Here is a 22,845-nt window from a genome sequence, read left to right as displayed (position 1 = left end):
CCCCTGTAATTACAATTAGTTACAAGAAGATACTTTTCTAGGAGTGGGCAACAGGTCTCCCAAGTGCCAAGCCACCAAGCTCAGCTAAACCTTTGCTCCCAATACAGCTCACCCTCAGGAGCTGGACAAGAAGCTTGGCCTGAAAGGCTCTTGCTACCAGAACATCGCTGTTTGCTCATGTTCCTGCTGTTCTCCAGCAGTAATCAAAAGCAGCCACCATCTAACAAGCTGTAGTTGCAGCTACAAAACACGTGGACTCCACTGGAGAAAAGCAACCAGCCAGAATCTGCACAGAAAGGACATCTATACACTGATTTCTTATACAGCTTATGAATCAAGACTTGAGAGAAAACACAGCCAAGAGACAACGATTTAGATTTTTAAAAACGTATGAAATGAAAATTTCAAATACTGACAGCACCCAGAATGCACCTGGGACAACCACAGCTCTTGGGGTTCTTATCTGGAGTTGCACAAAGCAAAGAGAAGCTGAGGAGGACTAGAAAATAGCAACCAAGTTCATGAAGGGCAGGCTCCCAGTGGTTTTACTGCACTGGTCACCTGCTTATCAAGAACTGGAAGAAAGTGATTTCTAGGTATTCCAGAAAAATTGCTCTTCATTTCTTAAACTCTCATTCCTCAAAAGCTTTAATGGTTATTTAACAAAAAAAAAATAATTAAAGCCTAAGTCACTTGGGAGAATTAATTTAAACAAAAAACACTTTCAGTTTGTTTATCTCAAAAAATATCTGCAGCAGTTGGGGAGGATTTATGGTCTAGTCAGTAAAGGCATGAATAAAACCTCCTGCTATTCAGAATGTGCCAGACCAGGCCATAACAGAGCATAAGCCAAGATGGGGCCCCAGTGAGGGCCACGAGAGAAGAATCCTCCACTTTGAGCTGCATTTTCCCATTTGCTGCATTCCCATGGTTGGCTCTATCAGCTGTGCTGCGGGTAAGCAGAGCTTATATAGGTGGGCTTTAAGGAAGATGAAAGAAAAAAGCAGTTTTCAAGAGGTGACATTGCTGATGCTCTCCCTGAGGCAGCACTGAGTGCTGCTCCCCCTCCATGGGGACTGCTGACCACATCATTAGTGCTATAACTTCACACTGCACAACTAAACCCCAAAGCACCTCACCCTAAAAATGAGAGACTAGAACCCTGACAACTGATTTGGGTCTGCTGTCTTTGTTCCAGGCACAAATACAAGCTCCTCAGAGAATGGATTGAGAGCAGCCTTGAGGAGGAGGACTTGGGAGTGATGAGAAGCCCAGCACTACCCACAAACATGCCCTGGAAGCCCAGAAACCAACCATGTCCTGGGCTGCATCCAAAGCACTGTGGGCAGCAGGTGAAGGAGGGGATTCTTCCCTCTACTCTGCACTCATGAGACCCCACCTGCAGTGCTGCCTCCAGCTCTGGGGTCCCCAGCATAAGAAGGACATGGACCAGCTGGAACAAGTCCAGAGGAGGCCACAGAGATGCTCCAAAGGCTGGAGTGCCTCTCTTCTGGAGACAGGCTGAGAGAGCTAGAGTCATTCAGCCTGGGTAAGAGAAGGATCCAGGGAGACCTTAGAGCCCCTTCCAGCAACTACTGGAAGAGATGCTACAAGAGAGCTGGAGAGGGACTTTTTATAAGGGCATGGAGTGATAGGATGAGGGGGAATGGCTTCAAGCTGGCAGGTTTAGATTACATATTTGAAAGAAATTCTTCACACTGAGGGTGGGGAGGCCCTGGCACAAGTTGCCCAGAGAAGCTGTGAATGTCCCATCCCTGGAAGTGTTCAAGGTCAGGCTGGATGGGGCTCTGAGCAACCTGGTCTAGTGGAAGGTGTCCCTGCCCACAACAGGGGAGTTCAGAGCTGGATGATCTTTGAGGTCTCTTCCAACCAAAGCATTCCATGATACCCTCGATTTCTATTTGATAGACACCACTAATAGCCAGGGAGTGGCAGTCTGGAATTTTGAGGCAGCAGGTGAAGCTAACCCAGACTGAAAGATGCAGGGCTTTGCTTTTCCATTGCACAGGCCAAGGGCTGCACCTGAGCACAGGACAGATTTTTAACAGGGTGATGCCAAGCTCCTCTCCCAGCCTATATGTTTTTCCCTGACTATAATGTGCAGCACCACCTTACAGGAAAACATTTTCCTTTAATCAAGGTGGAAACCTGAGGGTGTTTTGCGAGGTGAGGGGAGCAGCAGTGTTTCCCTGATGGTTTTAGAAACCCACAAGCCTCACATAACCTTGGCCTTCCATACAGTGCCATGAGTTATCCAACCTGTCACAAGAACTAGAGGCTGCAGCACAGCCCTGCCTCAGCCCCTAAGGAAAGGAGGCTTCACATCTGAGTATGTGGCACAGAAAAGCTCAAAAATCCTTTGGGGAGAAAAAAAAAAAAAAAACAAACAGGAAAAAAGCAGAGATGTGCAAAATAGACACTACCTGTGAGCAGGCTCAGAGTTCCCACTCCTCCTTCTGCTTCAGAAAAGCTCCCCTCAGAAGGTGAAAAACATCTTTCTATATTTATCTCACTTGCTGAGCAGGAAAATATGCCCCTGACCCAGCCTTATTTACCAAGAACATGCTACTGAGGGAGGTTTTAATTCAAACACAATGCTGAAAATAGGATGGATGATTAAAATGCTGTCATAGCACCCCATTTGTGCCTCTAAAGGTTCAGTGTAATTTTCTGCCTTTCATAATTGCTCTGTCTACCCCTTTCTGCCTTTTGCAGAGCATTTGCTCTTTCTCCTCTGGCCTCAGCTTTCTAAATAAAGCTTTTCATTGATTCTACACTTTGTGTTCACTCCAGAGGAGCATCACTAAGGCAGAGAAATTTGTCAGCAGTGCTTTTTCCCTGCCTTTTTTTTTTTTTCCAGTTTTCACACATATACTGCAAGTACAGGATGGAAACCTAAGACTTGCTGCCTTACACACAACACCAGCACCTCTGATCTGATCCAAACAAACACAGACACCAAGAAATGGGTCCTGACAGCCTCCTGCTCAATGCAACGTTACACATCTTTAGATTAAAAACCAAGCCACACTCCAAGGCTTGCTCAGTCTGCACCTGAAGCTCAGCAACCCTGAACAGCAGGTATCAGTAAGACACTGTCATGGGTTTAAGGTTTAATGTCATTGCTGATCCAGTCACAGGGTGCTGTCCTGATATAAGATTGTCCACATCCATATTTCAGACTACCTGCCCTGCACTTCTTAGTGGCCTCTTTGACTGAAATCCCCATGGTTGTTCTAAAAGCTTCACAGACACACACAGGTTCACTGAGAAGGTCTTATTAGCTTTAGGTGCCTTTTGCTCCTTCCAGCCTGGTTGCACCCTTGGGATCAAGCACACCCCACTGCAGCCCCTCAATCTGAGCTATAAAGGGCAAAGGTCTCTCTGTACCCTCCATTCCTGTAGTTATGTCACCCAGAAGTGACTTTCCTAGCAGGTGACCCGGCCAGGATGGAGTGCCAAGCACAGCCATGAGCTTCCTTGTTTACAGTCACTTATGCCACAGCCTTGATGTTATTAAATTGGGTTTCTCCCCCATGAACAGTAATAATATGCCTTGAACCGACTGGACTGTGGTAAAACCAGCAATAAATAAAACACCTCACAAGACATGGACAGAAGCCCACAGCCACTGGGCTGGCAAATTGCTGCTATCTGTACAGTAAAAGAGCGCCTTTAAGTTCTACATTAGAACATCATAAAACCTTTACTTTATCATCTGAGTAATTAAAATACACGAAGCACAGAAATTAACTGAAAAACATCCAAATAAAACCTTTCAGCCAGTAACTAGGCTCAGGAGCAAGCAGAGCCCCGTGCTCAGAAGCATCCACCTGGCACTGCTGTCAGGTCACCTTTGCAGCCCTAATATCACTCATCAGTAAGAGCTGGATTTGAAAGGTGAAAAGCAGTGTCACAGCTTAGTGCAATGAGGGGATAAAGTTCTCATCTTCCTTCAGCAGGAAGGGCCCCACAATTGTCACTGCATGGCAAAGAACACCCTCAAGATGTGCTGACAGTTTTGACCATCTGTGTGAAACTCTTCCAAGCATCAAACGAGAAGTGTTTGGCTTTTGTTTCTCTTTAATTGCAATTTTAAATGAATAGCATTTATCAACTTTCTTCCAGTGTTGCACTGCTTTCAGTCACAGCACCGCCCAAGGAATCACAGCACTGCAAATATTTGCTGGGTTTAACTAGCTTTTACATAATTGTTTAATTGCTCCACAGAAATAAAATCTTACTGGGGGTGCTGATAGTGTCTAAAATTAGGTCTTTATAGGAGCAGTTCAACATCTTTCCAAAAATCAAGGACTTCTGGACTCAGCTTTGTGCCAATGATGGAGACATTTCTGTCTGTTAGCAACCTGCATTCCTCTTCTTTTCTATTTAAACCTGGGATAGGATTTTTTCCCATCCTCACAGCAGCAGCTTTATCTTCAAGTGGGGTAAATAAGCATCTCTAAGCAGTGGCCACAGGGATTCATTGCACACACTGGCCTCTCACTGTGTATTTCAGTCCAGCAACCCTTTCCCTGGGCAGTCCTAACTGGAAAATAGTGGTGTTCTGCAGAAAGCACCAGGAGACCTTGAATTAGCACACCGTGACAGTCAGGATTAGGGAGGCAGTCATTAACAATAGCTGCATGCCCTGAAAGTCTCTCATTTAATGGAGTGGTAAGAGATTATTTACACTGTGGCATTTAGAATCCTGATATCCGGGTGTCTCATGAGCTCATGATGTGCCCTTTAATTCCTGTTACCTTGCTGAAAACTCGTGTCAAACCTGCATGGACTCTGCTCACACCAAAAATGACTCACTTCTCGCTGCTGGAAGGAGATTTTTCCCTGACTAGATTTATATATCTGGGTAATGGGGTGCAATAGAAAGGTGTTTAGGATTCCCACAGCAACTTAGATGAAAGGATTAGCACTTTGAAAGAGCAGATTAATCTTTGTGAGGCCCAAAAACATCCCCTTACTCCTGCCACGGAGTCCCTGCTGCGCTTAAACGACTTCCTTTAACGCACATAAAACTAAAGTGACTTGTTTACGGAGCTAAAAACCTGTTAAAAGAAACAGGCACGTGGTACAGCTCAGACAGAGACCTGTAGATCATCTCCACAAAACCTTGGACCTCGTGCTTAATTAGGCATTGAGAACATGAAGCCGTGTACAGGCCACGCTTCAGTGCCTTCGAGAAATACTGAAGCAGTTTCTGTGCCCGGGCATTGCCCAGACAGGAATGTGCCAGAGCATCCCCACCGCCTTCCCCATCCACCAGGACACGGAGCACTGACTCACTTGACCCTACATGGAGCAATTTTATTTCTTAAATGTGTCAGTAATTTCATTAACTTAGATGCTTTGGAGATTTTTTTTTTTTTTTTTAAACCCAGCCTAAAGCCAGGAAAGGCTTATGGAGAAGATAATCACTACTCACACAGGAAGACAAATAGGCCCAAGGTGACTATTCTGATCCTCTTGTCTGATCTCTTGCCATCTCCCAACAAGGTCTGCAGTAAATAAAGGTTCATCGTAAACTCCTAAGAACATCTGGCCCTAAAAGAACAGGTTCTTGTCAAGGGGTCACCTCCTTTGTGGTATGGATGTCCCAGCAATGGAAGTCAATGCCAGACAAGCAGGCTCTAGATATTATTTTTTCAAGTATTAGCAGGCTTACAAGGCCAATATTAAATGTGCACCAAGTTCATAGATTCGATTTTTAAACTACTTTGAGAAGTTAATCCCAGCTACCATTGAATGGCTACAAGAAGGCAGGAACAACAGGGACCAAGGCCAGACTGCTGATGGGGCTGCAGCAGTCGTAGCCAAGAGCAGGGAGACTTGGCTATTCTGACTACACTCAGATAAACACCCTTCTGTCCCAGCAACTCCAGCATTCCCCCCCCCGTACTCTTTTTCCAGGCTCAGTCAGTGCACGAAGACCAATATCTACATTGCTTTCCTCCTTCATCCCTCTACTTTTGACACTATACCTCATTAACCTCAAAGTTGCCTTCTGTTATCAATGTTGTCCCCTCTATCCCTTCAAGTCCCAGGCTGGACTTTTTTAAAAATGGTTTTATTATTCTTTAAATTATTTTCTTTTGGCACGCAATGCCCCACTCCCCCCAACCCTTGTTTGTTGGTGGCATTGCTTCCCCTTGCAGGGAGCCACCAAGGAAGCTCTGGAACCTCCAGAGATACCTCCTGCTCTTGTTTTCCCGGTGTCAAGCTCAGAAGTACATTCAAGCTGTACTAACAAAGAAGCTGTTATGTTTTTTCTTTTGACTGAAATAATAGAATGATAGAAAAGTTGGCATTGGAGACCTTAAAGACCATTTCATTCCAACCCAGTGCAATGGGCAGGGACACCTGCCACTAGACCAGGTTGCTCAGAGTCCCATCCAGCCTGGCCTTGAACACTTCCAGGGGCAGGGCAGCCACAGTTTCTCTGGGCAACCTGTGCCAGGGCCTCACCATCCTCACAGCAAAGAATTTCTTCCTAATACCTAATCTAAACATACTCTCTGTCAGTTTAAAGACATTCTTCCTCGTCCTATCACTATATGCCCATGTAAAAAAAGTCCCTCTTCAGCCCTCTTGTAGCCCATTTAGGTACTGGGGGGTGCTATAAGGTCTCTCTGGAGCCTTCTTTTCTCCAGTCTAAACAAACCCAGCTCTCATCCTGCCTTTGCAGGAGAGATGCTCCAGCCCTTGGAGCATCTTCGTGACCCTCCTATGGACTTGCTCCAACAGGTCAACATCCTCCTTATGTAGAAGGCCCCAGAGCTGGATGCAGCACTGCAGGTGGGGGGGGTCTCACCTGAGTGGAGTAGAGGGGGGAGAATGCCCTTCCTCAGCCTGCTGCCCACACTGCTTTGGATGCAGCCCAGGATAATGTATGTAGATTACTCTGTGCTGCAAACTTGTATAAATACAGAAAACCCCTACTCCTCTTGAATGAGTTATTTGCTAAATAATATCAGGTGGCCAGCTCCACACTCGGATAGATTGCTTCAGCCCTGACCCCGGAACGTGCCTGTGGTAGGAATTGCAGATAATTCAATAATTCTTTGTCCTGGTTCAGCTCAAGTCTTCTCTTGAGCTCAGACTTCAGCACTATGAAATTCACATCCCAGTAAAACAGCCCTGTGATAGAACTAATGCCCATTTGCTTTTGGCTGGGACCAATATGTTCATTAATCCCAGTGCCTCAGGATGGACTCAGTCTGGCTCACCTCAGAGGAAAGGTCACTGCTCTGTCAGCTTTGCTCCTTAGCATCCCCTCATTAAATTTCCATCTAGGTGCCACATACTTTGCTTGTTAAGAAGCAGGGATTTTTAGGATTAGCTTAATGTTTGCCAGACCAAACAGCTGGACTGAGAAGCACAGATCTCAGGGAATAGGGCAGAGCACGACACTGCCAAACAGTTTAATTCAGTTAAGTATCTGGGAGCTGATACAAGATGATCTGCCTTTAGGTCTGGTGGGTACTGGCTGTTAATTTAGGGTTGGCTGAAGGAAGGAAGATGCGGTACTCAGATGTTTGACCTGGCTAAAGCAAAGCTGCCTCATAAGGTACCATCCTGGGGGCTCCAGCTCTGCTTCCCCACGAACCCTGAGCTAAAAATTCAGCTACAAACAGTGAGACAGATGAGGGAGAAAAGTTTGAAAAGACACCAGAAAGAAATATTGGGAAAAATACATGTGTGAAATATCCCAACAACTGATTTGTGGCCAAGGAACAATATTAGGAGGTTGACAGCCTCATTTCTGGATCATTCCCTGCTTTTCAGTGAGATGCTAGCTCTTCTCCCTGACCCAGTAAAGGTCTTTTATAGACTCTGTTGTTACACTCTTCTGGGAGCTGGAGGTGGCACTGCCAGCTTTGTGCCATACCAAGTCTTCCCAAAGCCTAATGCCATTTTTGGGAACACTAGGCTTTATAATCAGTTAAGCACTGCAAAGCCCATCCATTCCCTGCAAGCTCAAGTCACAAGAGCAACTCTGAGGCTTTATGCTAGAAATCTCATTGCCAACCTTTCTATCCACACCACAAGCACTAGGGATCCCAAGGGAATGAAGATGTGCCAGTGATATTTTACCTTTCTACCTCATAATAAGTGAGAAATCAACAGAATGTGCTCCAGAAATAGCTGCATCATACCTAAATAAAAACTACACTGTCCCCAGTAAAACATTACATACATTTTTCATCCTCCTGAGGGGGAAGAGCACGGGAGAAGGTGTCACATGCGAGAAGCACGAGGCACATTGCCAGCAGCAGAGAGGGACGGTTGATACCGCAGATGATTACTTTTCTCTCATCACCAGATATGCTCAGCAGAGATGAAAAACTCATTTCGTGATGACAATCCTTTGCCAGGCTCTCTCCCTTGCAGAGTCAGTGCTATAAGCAGCCTGCTCTAGCACAGTGCCTGCTGCAAAGGTGACCACAGGAGATGGCCCTTGATGTGAGTTACAGTCTGGAGGCAGAGTAGCACACAAACCACATTGCTCCAATTAACTTTTCCTTGCCCCTGGGTAAGACTCATTTTTTAATTTTTCGTCAACTGGATCAAAATGAGCCTTCAGAAGTGTGACCTTCCCACCACCTACATCCCATTACACTGTCACCAGAGGCACAGGCAATCCCAGGAAAGCCAAGATTTAAGAAACGGGATGGAGAACGACTCAGACTGGCTCCGACAGTTATTACTGTCAGACCTGTTTGTTCACCCCCAAGCTTTGTGGTCTTTTCTTCCTGCTCTACTCTGTTCTGTATCTGCTGCAGATTGTCCCAGTTTGGGGTAATTTGGCATTCACTTCACAAGTTTGCAGTGGCTGGCAGGTAGGAACACGTTTGGCTTTGCAGCTGTTCACTGTACATCTACTAAAGCATTCCAAAGCCCCAGGGGTGGGAAAAGCACGAAAAACTACATTTCATTCTTTTCATCATTACTGCAGTGGGCCAAATGCACAGCAGGTGCAAATAAGCATGAGATCCTCCACCTTGTTACACCACCTGCTTTGAACTTTAGTTACTCAGTTCAGCCAAAACCATAACAAACACGTTATTTTAAGTTTCCCAGCAAATTCTCTACTTTTAAACAATGAATTTGAGGGTTTTTTTTTTTTTACCCTAATGATCCTTCAAGAAGGCTTACAGCTTTTCCAGTGCCTTCTGCACTTAGCCTGAACTAGATTTCATCACCACTCAGGGCAGCTTGTCTGTATGAGCCCCTCTCATTTTTCAGGTATGTTGGTGGAGACACAGGAATATTTGAGTCTCCACTTCCCCTGCTCCCCACAGCCACCCTCCTGGCAGGCTTTCACTGCTGGCCTAACGAGATTGTAGAGCTGGTTTATCAAGACTCCTGTTTCATAGGAAGAAGGTGCTCCAGGGCAGAACTGGCGCTGCCCATTTATTTTATGGAATTAAGGGTAAGTCCATGATACTGAGGCTAAGGAAAGGCAAAAGCAAGCACTTACCCAGCCATTTGCTGCACGGCACAGCCTTTCCTCTCTCCAGCTTCTCTGAGGCAGCAACTTCCCCAGGGGGCATTGAAGAAGTCCTGCAAGAACTCTGAGCCTTAGTATCCTTTGGGAAACTCCCCTCTGGAGCAGCAAGCTGTGCTCCTCCAGGACTATGCTGCTGGTGGGCTTTGCAGGGAGGGCTGGGAAGCCTGAGCTCTCCCATGGCATTAGCTAGAGCAGGCCATCACCTTGAACTTCATCATCCTCCCAGAGACAGGGCTGCATTCAGACACCATGAAACACTTCGAAGGGGAGCTGGAGATGATGGGGAAGGAAACCACAAAGAGATCCTCTGCAGCTTTCTTGGAAGTAAGCTGTGCAGGGGAAGAGGATACCCTATACCATCTCCACACCACCCAGCTGTAACTCTGGGGGAGCATTTATAACCCCTCTTTATATCCCCTCTCTCTACATCCATCAGCAGCATCACCTGGGCAAGCCAAATCCCACACCTTGAGACGGGTGAGGACGGTGCTTTCCCCAGCAGCAGCTCAAACCCAGCTGATACCATTCGCACACAAGACGTGTCCAAATCTCTGCAGAGAAAGAATTTCAGCAGTAGAAACAACAGCTACAAAATATTTTATGTTTAAACCGAGGCTGATGGTGCCAGGAGGAAGGTGACTCAGATGCATCTACACTTTCCTCCTCGGAGCTCGGTGCTGGCGTCATCCTGCGTCAGCCATCAAACCAGCTCTGCTTTACTACTGCAGGAACCTGTTTTTCATGTCCTTATTTCCTGCCTGATGGCTTCTTGTGTGGGTGGCAGCAGAAAGTCTACAGCACAACATTTGTAGGTTCTGTCTGGCGAGAGATGATTTCATTTGTGTTTGAACTGGTATTTATTACGCTGGGGAGATGGGCAGTTTATCCCTCTGGTTCAGCCTGAATGGCTTTTTTTTCGGTTCGCATTCCAAAATGATTGAAGAAAACAGCTCCAAGGCATTTCTGAAATAAAAAGATGTCAGCAAATTAACAGTGGCTTTAAGTTCACGCCTTATATTTCTGGAAGGGTGAAACCTCTGTGTCAAACCCTCTGGCTACCTCAGGCTCATCACTTGGGCTTGCTACATTTCTTATATTCTCAAAGTAGAATTGACCCACCAAAATCCCATTTGTCTCAGTCCTAATTCCTGCCTCATCCTTCAGGTGTATTTTCTCACAACGCAAGTAGAAAGTGCTTTAGGAAATGCTTTGCAGCCCCTCCTTCCCCAAAGGCCCAATTTGCTTTCATCAGGAATGTACTCCAAACACAAGGTTTGGATGAAGCCAGTGAGACTCACATTCCAGAAGGGCCATAACTGGTCTGATAAAGACATACCACTTCCAAGCAGGCTACTGGGAGTTGGAAATTTGAAATCTGTCAACATGCAATTTTAGTAGTGGAAAATGAAATGCTGTTAGACATGTCTGCTCTCCAAATCAGCTTTGCCTGGATCCATCTGCTCTGTAATGTCTCTTTACTGGCCTCTGCTCAGGATCAACCCAAATCTGGGGTATTTAAATTCCCATAGGACATGGTGCAGCTGATGGACAACAAATGCAGTCTTCCCAAAGTGGCTGCTTCCAGGGAAACTTCAGGCAGGAGATAGCAGTTTCCTCAACAGGTTTGCACGTCCTCTCTGTGCTGAGGTGCAGACAATGGCATGCAGGGCACGGCTCCATTTTGGCAGTCAGTCCTAAGGCAGGGCTGTGGTGAAGGCACAGTCAAGCTCTCTCCTCCTTGTTCTAATACCTGGGCTGGCAGTGATGACATGGTGACCTTGGTGACCTCATCCTCTGTGTCCTGGAGCCAGCCTGAGCAGCAGAGCTCAGGCTTTGCTCTGCTCAATACTTCATACACAGCAGGAAGCTTTGGCTAAGAAGTCAGTGCTACCAAGGCCTGGGGGAACAGGTTGGTGCTGACAGACACCCAGGCTTAAGCCTTCCTCTCTAATAGGATTAGCACACAGGCATTTGTTTCCCTGTCCCAATTAGAAACCCCAATTATGGGGGGTTTGGCAGCTGTCAGAGAGCGTCAGTCAAAACCAAAGAGCCGCCACCCTCCTGGTCTCACTTGTACCACCTCCCATTATGGTTCAGTGAAAAGCATCACAAATAAAAATCACTCCTTGCCTCTCTCCAGCCAGTTGTCCTGCAGGAGACAGAGGCTGAGACTGAGAGGAGGAACCCTTGGACCTCAGAAGTTTTGGAGATTTGTACACCTATGAAACCCCTCCTTTTCTAACTCTGAAATTGGAGCTATCAGAATCACACAAAAGGTTGACTTTTGTTTGTCTTTTCCTCACTTTGACTAATTTCTAACATTAATGGGTTCTTAAAATCAGTAGATGGATATTTCTCACCAGTAGATCATTCCCAGGAGTTGCTGGTGAGCCCTTCTCAGCCAAATGCAATGGCACCAGCCACGCATGGACACTACGCTGGGCTCATCTTCTGTTTTCTGGGTTTTGCTTTGTTTTCAGACCCTCCCAACTTTTCCAGATTTCCAAAGGCTTTTTGCCAAGGCTTGCTCCTTCCCTCAGGCACTGTCTCCTGCCTCTCCTATCTATGACTAAACTACACAAAACTCATATGGACATAATTACTGCCGAGACCTCAGTGCTTCCAGCAAGCGTGGTCAACACTGGACAAAGAATGCAGGAGTTTTTGAGGAGAATCTGACAAAACAAAAGGCAGAGCAACCTTATATAAAAAGCCATTTTTTTTCTTTCAGGAAATAAGAATAAAAAAATGTATATTTTTCTACCATGCTGATGAGAACAAAGTCCATCCTGCCCTGGCCTCGATGCTGGGGCTCAGGGAAAGAGCCCATGAAGGTGTTTTTTCTTTTTTAACTTCAAAGGATATGGGTAAGCAAAAAGGATTTTCTAAACTGCACTGATTCCTGCTGTAGGTAGACAGATGCATAACAAAATCAGTGACAGATTTGCCCAGCACATTTCAAGCAGCAATATGGATATTTTCCTTGCTAATTGCATCATTAGCTAATCCGCCCTCAAAGTTAAAGGACTTGTGATCAAATTACTACTGTGATAATCAGTGATGTGATCTTTTTCCTGCTCTGCAGAACAGGTCTCTTGCCCTCATTTTGCCTCTGCTTTCCCATCTACAGATGTGATAATTTTGCTTTTTCATTTTTCTTTTCCTAAGAAAACAGGAGGTTAACCTCAGGAAAACTACACTTTTTAAAATTTTTTAATGGAAGATAGAGCATCAGACAAAATATTTGTGGGTGTTAAATAAGAGAAATTTCAAGACATATGTGCCATTTTCATCAAAAGGATAACGAATCCTCACTGCCTTTTTTTTTAAAGTTTATAAATAAGGCTGGGAAGTGTATTGAGTGTGAGGAGAGTCATCATTCTAATATTGCTCTGCAGTGCCAAGACAATACAATGGTAAATTAAACCCCCTTTTATCAGTCCAGGGGAGGGATCTGCCACTGAGTTATCTCCCATTGTTGTAGGACAGACTACAGAGAGAAGGGAGGAAGAGGGCAGCCTGCCAGGGAGGATGGCTCTTGCTCTTCAAAACTGTGAGCGACCTGTCACCAAAGTTTCTTTTTTCCCGTTTGCTCTAAATTTTTCTGTAGCTTCTTGGCCTCATTAGATGACTCCAAGGCCTGGCTTGGAACTGATGTTGGTAGAAAATTGAGCTGGGCCCAAGGAGTATTCAAATGAATCACAGAAAAGCCCATCATAACCCATTAAAAATGAAGATAATTGTGGCTGGCCTTTGGCTGGGAGAAAGCCAGCAGCGTTGCAATGATGGATTTGGGAGTGCTGGGAGAGCAGGGATTAATTTCCACATTTTTCCTTCCTGAAAATTCAGAGAGCAACAAAGCAGTGAGATTTTTCCTGGGGTTTGTCATTGGAACCTGGTAATGACCAACCCACCCCTTTTCATGCTGCATAAGGATAGAGGGGTTTGCAGCACACAGCTTCCCATGGCCCATCCTGATCTTCAAGAACTCACCTGTGTTGAACATGTCCAGGGTCTAAGCCCTATTTGGGGGTCATATAAGGCTGGTTTTGTGCCAAGGACACTCCCTAGCTTGGATTTGGCTTGTGCCAACTCACTCTCAGACTGTGGTCACACATGGGTAAGGCCACACTGGTGAAGGAGTGAAGAAGTCTCAGCTGTAGGGACACAGACTGGGTCACGCTGCTTTCCCTCAGTGCTGGCCTGCTCTAATTACTGCAGTTGCACTCTCAGGTGAAGGTAAAGGTTGTTTAAAATGTCAAAGAGGCTAATTAATGCAGGTTTTCAGAAGTACTGAGTGCTCATTAATGCAGAGAATCACAGAATCACAGAATGAGTCAGGTATTAAGGGACCACGGTGGGTCATCTGGTCCCATCTCCCTGCTCAAGCAGGCTCATCCTAAGGCACATAGCACAGGATTGCCTCCATCTCCAGTGAGGGAGACTTCACAGCCTATCTGAGAAATCTGTTCCAGAAAATGGCTGTGAACTTCAGCTGCTCAGCGCCTCTAGAAACTGCATATCTCAACACTTGAATGGCCACTGTCAACACTGAAGGCATCTCCCAAGTGCACCCTGAGCTCACAGAGGTGGTTAAAGTGCTGCTTACCTGCTGTGGTCACTTCTTGTGATGAAGCAATGGTGTGGGCTGAGCACTGAGGGGTGCTTGGCACCACCAGGAACCAGCTCTTTTAAAGGTGACCATCTCCTCGGAGCACAACGGATCCACTGCAGCAGCACAGCAGAGAACAACCCACAGCAATGCACTGGTCAGCTGGGAAAGCAGGGGCAATTTGTTCTGAGAAGCCTTCTTTGCTGTGTCACTCAAGTGTGCCTAAATGGACAGAGAGCAGCAAGGGAGTAAACATGGAACAAGTCATTAAGAGACTGTGAAATCAGCACCAGCTTCTGCTCCACAGCTCTCACCAGCTGAGCCCTCTGAAGTAGAGATAAATCTCTGGGAATTTTTCCAGAATTATGTTGCATTTCCCCTCCACCACCAGTAGCAATAAGCACAGATGAACAGAGCCCATGCTGTCCCCTGTTGACCAGCTGTTCCCCACGGGAAGTTTCCAGTTCCAACGTCCACATTTAGGGTTCTTACAGACAGTCTTGGTGCTGCAAACCCATAAACACCAATTTCTTGAAAAACACCCCCCCAGCTTCCCTTCTTAGGTCCCAGTCTCTTACTTGTTGGAGGTCATGCAGAAAATTGTTTGCCTCGGGTCCGTTTAGGCCACTTGAAGCGTCCTGGCTTCTTCACCCGTGGGGTGCCGTGGCTGGGATGGGTGTCTGCCTCAGAGGGGCTGACACCACTGAGGCAGGAGCTATATTTGGCAGCCTGTGCTGTGCTGCTCCCAAAGCAGTGACATGTTTCCATGCACCGCTGCTCAAAAGTTAAAAGCTTGTCATAACATGTCAGGTGGCAATGCTGAAATGCAAGTCTGATGAGACAACTCTGAGTCCAGCACAGACAGCCTGCTCTGGGTGCTGAGGAGATGGAGAGTTGGCATCTGAGCTATGGAAGAAAAGGTTTCATCTGCTTATGGCTGGTCTCTCCCTCTCCTCTTGCTAGAGGAATGCACCAGAGAAAGGAACCAGTTGGAAATTTGGAGAAATGGTAATTTTAAAAATTGTAACCATCCATTTTCTTGGAACTGTAAAATATTTCCATGAGCTTCAGAGTTGAGTGAACAGCAGAAGAGGATTTCCATCCATATTCCTAAAAGAAAAGAATACCTGAACTTCTCAGTACAGGGAAAAAAGCAACTTGCCAAGCGGTGGTGCTAAGCCAGAACATAGAGCAATTCGGGTATTTCCCACTCCTAATATAACATGGCCCAAACCCAGATCCCTTAAAATTCAGGAAAGGCTGAAGCTGGTCTACAAATTATTAGTGCACACTGGTTACAAAGAACAACACTGGCACAGGTTGCCCAGAGAAGCTGTGGATGCCCCATCCCTGGAGGTGTCCAAGGCCAGGCTGGATGGGGCTCTGATCTAGAAACCTGATCTAGTGGAAGGTGTCCCTGCCCATGGCAGAGGGTATTGGAACTAGATGGTCTTTAAGGTCCCTTCCAACCTAAACCATTCTATGATCTATGATTCAATTAACATTGCTTTTGAATTTTTTGGGATCTCTCATGGGATGGCCAGTTGCATATAAGAGAGCAAGGTATGAACATTATAAAAGGTAATGGCAAAAGGTAAGTGAAGTCTTAAGAAGAGAATCAAGGTTGATGCACCCTTAGCTGACGTTCCCCTTCTCAGTTCTTCCCTGGCAGTGCTCATGTCCTGAGGGAGATGAGGAGATGCTGATGCACATCAAGCCTGAGGTGAAGGAGGACCAAGGCTGTCTTCTGTATGATGCTTTACCTGTTATCTTGGGTGACATAGTGCTTGCAGTTGTTTTCTGTGGGGGAAAAAAGAGGTAAATAAAGAAAATACTATTATTAAATGCATTGCAAATCAAGAATTGCTTCAGCAGCACAGCCCAAATGTGTGTCCTCAGTAGATTATCCCAGTTTCATGCCCTTTGGGCAGCTTGTCTACATACCAGCACTAACAAGGGAAAATCCTGTCAAAGACATTTTTTTTTCCCTATCTTTATTCTCCGAGTGTCCAACTCTTTTTGCTAAATCCCTACAGTTTGGAGCTCAAATTACCATTTCTGACCAGTGCAGAGACAAAGGATGAAATATTCATGAGTTGTTCTTACTCTTCATCTTACAGAAGCATCAGCCAGCACTAGATTTGCATGATCTAACCAGAGAAGACATTTCAAAAGAAAAGCACTTTATACACAGTTATTGAAAAACTTCTATATATTGTGGTAAACCCATCAAGTTTCTGCCCTTACTGGTGCAGAGTCACATATTGTTTGAAGAGCATCCCATACACTTTCTGAGGATGTGTAAATGTGTCATCTGGACCACAGGAAATAAAGGAGGGTTAAAACACTTCACAAAACTGAAGTTAACAAGCCCAAGGTTCATAAACCTTACTATAGAAGCTTGCAGAAACCTTTCAAGGCTCATCCCATAAAGCTCTATGGCATTTTGTTCTCCCCCCTCCCCTCAAACCTCCATCTGTCTGAGCCAGCATCAGCAAGAAATTTTGCATGGAAGCTTGCCAGATAAAATAGCTGCTTCATCTGGCTTTCAACTGCCATTAGAAAGTTCTTCAAGGAATATGTTAAAAATCTCTATTATTGTTAAACTGTGCCCTAAGTTAGAGATGGGCCAAGTCTTGTCTTTATGTGCTTGGTATCTGCCTCACAAAAAAGGTAATTCACATGTGCTTTAATATTATACGTACAAATATTTTCCATCTGCATTCTGCCCTCCTCACCTCATCCTATACTGAAAATGGTCCTGCTTCCTGGAAATGCCTAGAAGTCTTTTAATTTAATTAAATCCATCTCATTCCCCTCTGAATTGCCCCAAAACTTCCAGATACAGCTGTCTCACAAGACTAAGTGGGCTTGACCTTTAATCCTTGGCATGGGTTGGACTTCAATATCCCTGTTCACTTGCTGACACAAATAGGAGTTTGTCACCATGAGCTGGGGTGACAATTGACCTCAGCTCCTGGCATCTTCTTTTACAAATAACCTCCCAGAAATCCCTTCTCACAGCATGGCACAGGTCACATGACGTGCTCTGAAATGCTTCAAAAAAAGTGACTTGAATTTGACACCTTGTGGATTTATTTTCCTGAGGAGAGAGAAATCTGGTGCCATTACAGGATTTTTTGCAAACTGTTTTTCCTTAAATAATGTAGAAACAATTGCATACAGCCTCTGTATGAGCAGCATGCTCAAAACACAGCATCTCTCTGCTTCTATCATCTGTGGCTCTTCCACCTTGGCCTCCACCATCCATGGTTTGCAATCAGTACCCCAGCCAGAATGTCAACCTCTCTCTTTTAGGAAAAGAAATTCTTAAACACCTTTTATTGGATATATACACCACTTACCAGGTATTCTTGTGATCTAACCCCATTTGGCATGTCACTAACAGCCTTTGGAATAACACAACCTCCTCAAACAAGGTCTGGCTCTGTGGGTCAAGGTGTATTTTTTTATTGTTGAGTTTTTTAGATGTTGGCAGGTTTCTCTGGAGTGTCTTTGTAGTTTCAATGAAATGACAAGGATTGTGCTCTGTTGCTGGGGTAGATCCCATGCAGAAAACTTCCAAAGTTAAAGACACTTAATGTTCATGTGGTGAAATGTCCCATGACATTATTTGTTACTATCTGCTCCTCCTGTATGGAGATAGGTTACATAGGACCTTCTCATAGAATCATGGAATGGTTTGGGATGGAAGAGACCTTAAAGACCATCTAGTTCCAATACCCTCTGCCATGGGCAGGGACACCTTCCACTAGATCAGGTTTCTAGATCAGAGCCCCATCCAGCCTGGCCTTGGACACTTTCAGGGATGGGGCATCCACAGCTTCTCTGGGCAACCTGTGCCAGGGCCTCACCACCCTCACAGTGAAGAATTTCTTCCTAATATCTAATCTAAACCTGCCCTCTGTCAGTTTGAAGCCATTCCCCCTCGTCCTACCACTACATGTTCTTGTAAAAAATCCCTCTCCAGCTCCCCTTTGATACTGGAAGGGGCTCTAAGGTTTTCCTAGAGCCTTCTCTTCTCCAAGATGAACAACTCCAGCTCTCTCAGCCTGTTTTCACAGCCAGCCTTTTTCTAAACAGCCTTTATGAGGAGCTCTGAAGGGAATTTCAGCTCTAGCCATGCAGCAGCTGCTCCCAGAGGCAGAAGCTTATTGGATACCTCAGCAGCCCCTGTAAGCTGTGGGATGCAAAGGGCTGTGTGGGGTTTCTGGGGAACCCAAGACCCTCTTGGAGAGACCATTGGCCAAGTTATTCTAACTTACAGAGACTGTCACCTCTCTGCAGTGTTATTCACAGCCTGTTCAGGGGATGCTGTGTCAGGGTCATGCTAAAAACAGAGCAGAGGCACACGATGGTGCTGCCCTCGTATCGCAGAGCCGCACATAAATAACTGAATTTTCACTGCTTTCTAAAACTCTCTTAAGCATTTCGTCATGTCGAGGACACACAGAATTGCTGGAAACTTGCAGAGAAATGCAGGAAAATGAGATTTGTCATATTGAGGGTTTACCAAACCTGACAGCGTCTCCTAAAAATTTGTAGAGCGAACATTTTCAGAGCGATGAATTTTATTTGGTGCTCTTTATTAATACGGCGGCGACTTTTCTTTCTGTATTTTTTTTAATACTCGGGAAATGTCATTTTTGATCTACACTTTAATAATAAGTGGAATATAATTTCAAATGAGAAGTGCCAAGGAGGGTATTTATGTGATGCTGCTCTGCCTCAGGCATTAGTGAAGTATGAGATGGTGCAGGCAGGCACAGTTGTGTTGTGTGTAATGATACAAATTGGATGTAAGTAATATAATTATTTGTGGTGTAGCACAACTGCTGCACAAATAGTGTTCCTGGCAGTAAATACCACTGTTATGATAGGGAAGGCACTGCTAATGCCACTAAGCATTACCATCAATTCTTGATAACATCATGTGAACCAAGCTAATAAATTGGGAATTATATGCCTCCTGCACATTTCTGCCTTTGTGAGCCAGGACTTGTTTGCTAATAGAGTAACAAATAATCCTGCTGGAAAAAATAGTAAAGAAAGCTGGAATTTAACAAGGCAAAAGCGGCCCAACGTTGCACTGAAATTGTAGATGCCCCATCCCTGGGATTGTTCAAGGCCAGGCTTTGAGTAACCTGGTCTAGAGGAAAGTGTCCCTGCCTGTGGTTGGGGGAGTGAAACCAGGTGGTCTTTAAGGTCCTTCCCATCCCAAAGCATTCCATGATTTTATGATGCTGTTTGCCCATCTTACCTCTGCAAAACACAGCACTTCTATCAGCATGAGCAAGGAGTGCCCCACATGCCTCTGCCCGGATCAAAACATCCCATGGGAGTGAGGAGGAATGGCAGGCTGCTGCTGCTGCTTTGTTGGAAAACTGCCTTCCAACCCCCCCAACACGAGATGGTTCAGCAGGTCTGGAAAAGGCTGTGAACCACAAGTCACTAGACTGGAAAAACAGAAGAGAAATTATTCCGGGAAGTTGCACAAGCTCCCAAATAAACCACTGGTGCTCCCTGTGGAGGGAGCATTCACAGCTCTCCTGTGATAGACTGAGAGGAGAGATGAGGGCTAACATAAGCCTCACCATTTGCTGAAGGAGAAATTGGAGAAATCACTCAAATGAGGCGGGGATTAAACTGGGACTGAGCTCCAGTGAGAGAGCTCAAGGAAATTTAGATTACAATGATGGAGAGGAGGAGAAGATTAAAACTCGGGGCTGAGTGAGTAATGCACAACAAATGTATTCAAATGAATCTTTTCCATCGAGACCCTTCCAGGGCTCCCATCACCTCGCAATCTTTAATGCACTTACTCCGCTGGAAGGAAGGCAGTGCTGCTATTTCTGTCTTTCATTTGGGGAATGGACACACTGGGAGATTAAATACCTTCCTCAAGGTGACCTGAGATATCTGTTCCAGAATAGGAGAATTTCAGGTCTCGGTGTAGCCAGGGGAACATCACTCCCACCCCCCACCTGGGAACAGCGGGTAACTTTGGGGAAGGCATTTGCTCCTCAGGTTTTTCCTTCAGCTCGTAATTGTGGACTGCAGATCCCTGGCCTGGGACTCAACACCAAACAGCCTGTAGTCACTGCCAGCACCTTCCCTTCTCTGCTCATCCACAGACTTCTGCTGAAGGCACCAGGAATTTTTTTGAGGGCGCTGAGGTGCAAGGTGAGGGTGACACATTCGGGCTGGCATGTTTGGCACTCCTTTAAATGACTTCAGCAGGAGATGGGCAGGCTAGAGATGCCTGAAGCAATGATAGTGTGGAGACTGTGCTGTGGGAGGGAAAGAGATACTGGGGGACTTGCCTGACAACTTGATTTGCAGTGAAGTTGACTCCATTTGAATCCCACACTGGTGCATGGATCTTGTCACTGCAGTGCTGGATCCTCTCCTGTTGGGATCTGTGGTTGAAGTAAGCTTCTGAGGAGTCTCTTCCTTGTGTCTTCTGAGCTTCAGTTGGCAAAAATTTGTAAATGAGCTCCTGTGGTTTTTAATTTTAATATAAATGATTTTGCCCAGAGCTACGAGAAATTACACTGCTACTTCTTCCACTGCTACCAGACGGTCTATTAGTGCTCAAGAGTTTGTCACAGAAAAATCCTTCAACGATGGCAGACAAGGGAAAAAAGCCATTTTAGTCTCATAGCACAGTTTGTCCCCAGTGCTCACACTGATGTCCTTGCAGGGACCATTAGCTCTCATCCCCTTCCAGTGAGGTGCAAAACAACAAATGGAGTGTCCAGGCAGCACACACTTGAAGCCAGCCAGGGAATGGTCCAACCATTGGATTACAAGCTTCCTCCTCCTTTGTCTTGGGGCCACTCCTGTCTGTGGTTGCCCACTGGTCCAGCTCCAAGAAGGGGGATGAGTTGCTGCTGGAGCCAAAGAAGGTACTTTCCAGGTGGAAAAGGACATGGCACTGGCTGCAGAAGACAACCTGGACCCAAGTCCTGGTGAGCAGGGGATGATTCCTGGGCTTGATGCAGCTAAGGTCAGCTTAGCACATCTGGAAAAGGGAACCCTGCTCTCAGAAGATACCTGCAGACTCTTGCTTTCAAAAAAGTGGGAGTGATAATATATGCTTTTTAATCCCATTGCCCCAGATCTTGCAAGATGTCTGGACAATTTTTACTTTTTAAGAAATTAAATAACAAAATAAATAAATAAACCAGGAACAGCTCAGCATTTGGCATTTTTTAGCCAGCTGTCTGTGGCTTCCCACCCAGCCTTTGCTCTGCAGAAGCACCTTCCTCTGTCCCTGGAGCCCAGAGCCTGCTCAGCCATCTGCCCCCATCCCTGTGGCCTCCCTGGGTGCCATCCAGGTGCCCGTTCTGCTCTCCTTGATGAAAAGTGAGTTGGATGCCCTTGGGTGCTTTTCAAGATCTTTCTATGTCTGTCCAGGTTTCATGAGAATGTGGGGGAGATGGAGAGCCACCACAGCTCCCAGGAACCTCCTCTGTGCCCTCCTGCACATGCCAGGGACTCCTCACCACCCTGTGAAGGCTGATGGGTGGCTTTGAAGGAAAAAGATCATGCTCCTGGACAAAAAAAATCTTAGTTCTGCACACAAATCTGGGAATAGCACTGTCCCCAAGCCTGGCAGCAATTCTTACCCCATTTATATTTTGCCTGGGTTTTCACAGACCTGTCCAGCTGCCAAAACATATTTTCTGTTGTTACCTCATTAGGAAAAGGTTTTTCATGCCTCTTCCTCTCTTCCTCACACCAGGTCATTCGTCCCAAGTTCTACTCCCTGGTGGGCCACCTCCCAGTTGTTTTCTCCAGTGTGCAGCCAGCTTGCTTCTACGCCTGCTGGGAAACATTTCTACAAAGTCTCATCCCAAAGAAGTGTTTCCATCTGCTTCAGTAAGTGATGGATGGGGTCACATCACTTCATAAACGGAGCCACTCGGTGGCTGGTTAATCTTTGTCCCCACCCCTGGCTTGAGTTCCCCCAGCATCTGCCACCATCCATCCCACCCTCAGCTCCCAACCGTCATCCCACCACAATCCCACCACCCTAGGTGTGTCCATAGCCATATGTCTCCTTTCCCACGTGGTCCCTCACAGCAGGCACACGGGTGGTGTGAATCCCCCTTCCCACCGCACTCAGCGCCAGTGGCCAAGTGAACGTGTTAGTAACTAATTTATATGGGCATGATTTACATGCTTAATTAGCTCTGCTTTTATTTGCTGTATTCACCAGGCAGAATATTTTCCCACAAAGTGCCGTGCCTACAGCCTGTTTGATTAGCTACAGAAAGGAAAGCATTCAGCAGCATAAAGCTGAACCACCAGAAAGTCAATACATATTAAAGGATTTGAAAGGCTTTTTTTTTTTCCCCCACTAAACACATTTTCTGAACAGCAGGGAAGGGAAAATTCTGAATTCAGTGCTAGTTATGACTTTTTTTTCTTTGCTACTCTGCTGCAAACCAGTCTCAAGGTCTTTTTTTTTTTTTTCCCAACTGGAGGACAAATAAGTGATGCAGAGCCTGGACTTTTTCTCAGTCCAGCTCTTTTTCCCTTACCAAACTTTGATAAAGTGCCAAACTGGAGGCATTCAATTCCTTTGGCAAGGACTCTGTCCACACACCAGCAGTCCCAGAGGCTCGTTCTGCACAGGGAAATTAGGGTAAAAACT

The 22,845-nt window shown here is 45.8% G+C and overlaps 1 long non-coding RNA gene across 1 annotated transcript in view; it reads right to left on the bottom strand.

The window, feature by feature from the left end:
* LOC120324932 overlaps positions 1 to 22,136 on the bottom strand; it is a 34,720-nt gene extending 12,584 nt beyond the window's left edge. Inside the window, exons 1-4 of the long non-coding RNA XR_005566642.1 lie at positions 19,444 to 22,136; positions 15,796 to 15,962; positions 14,741 to 15,272; positions 9,521 to 14,384 (exon numbers count right to left, since the gene is read on the bottom strand). This is a non-coding gene — a long non-coding RNA (uncharacterized LOC120324932). The remainder of the gene's footprint in view (positions 1 to 9,520; positions 14,385 to 14,740; positions 15,273 to 15,795; positions 15,963 to 19,443) is intronic.
* Between the last annotated feature and the right edge of the window lie 709 nt (positions 22,137 to 22,845).

Source organism: Pipra filicauda, unplaced genomic scaffold, assembly GCF_003945595.2.
Source record: "Pipra filicauda isolate LSUMZ 115617 unplaced genomic scaffold, ASM394559v2 scaffold77_size3566232_pilon, whole genome shotgun sequence".
Lineage (NCBI taxonomy): Eukaryota > Metazoa > Chordata > Aves > Passeriformes > Pipridae > Pipra > Pipra filicauda.
Note: the sequence above shows the minus strand (reverse complement) of the source record. Positions and strands in the feature narration are given on the sequence as shown.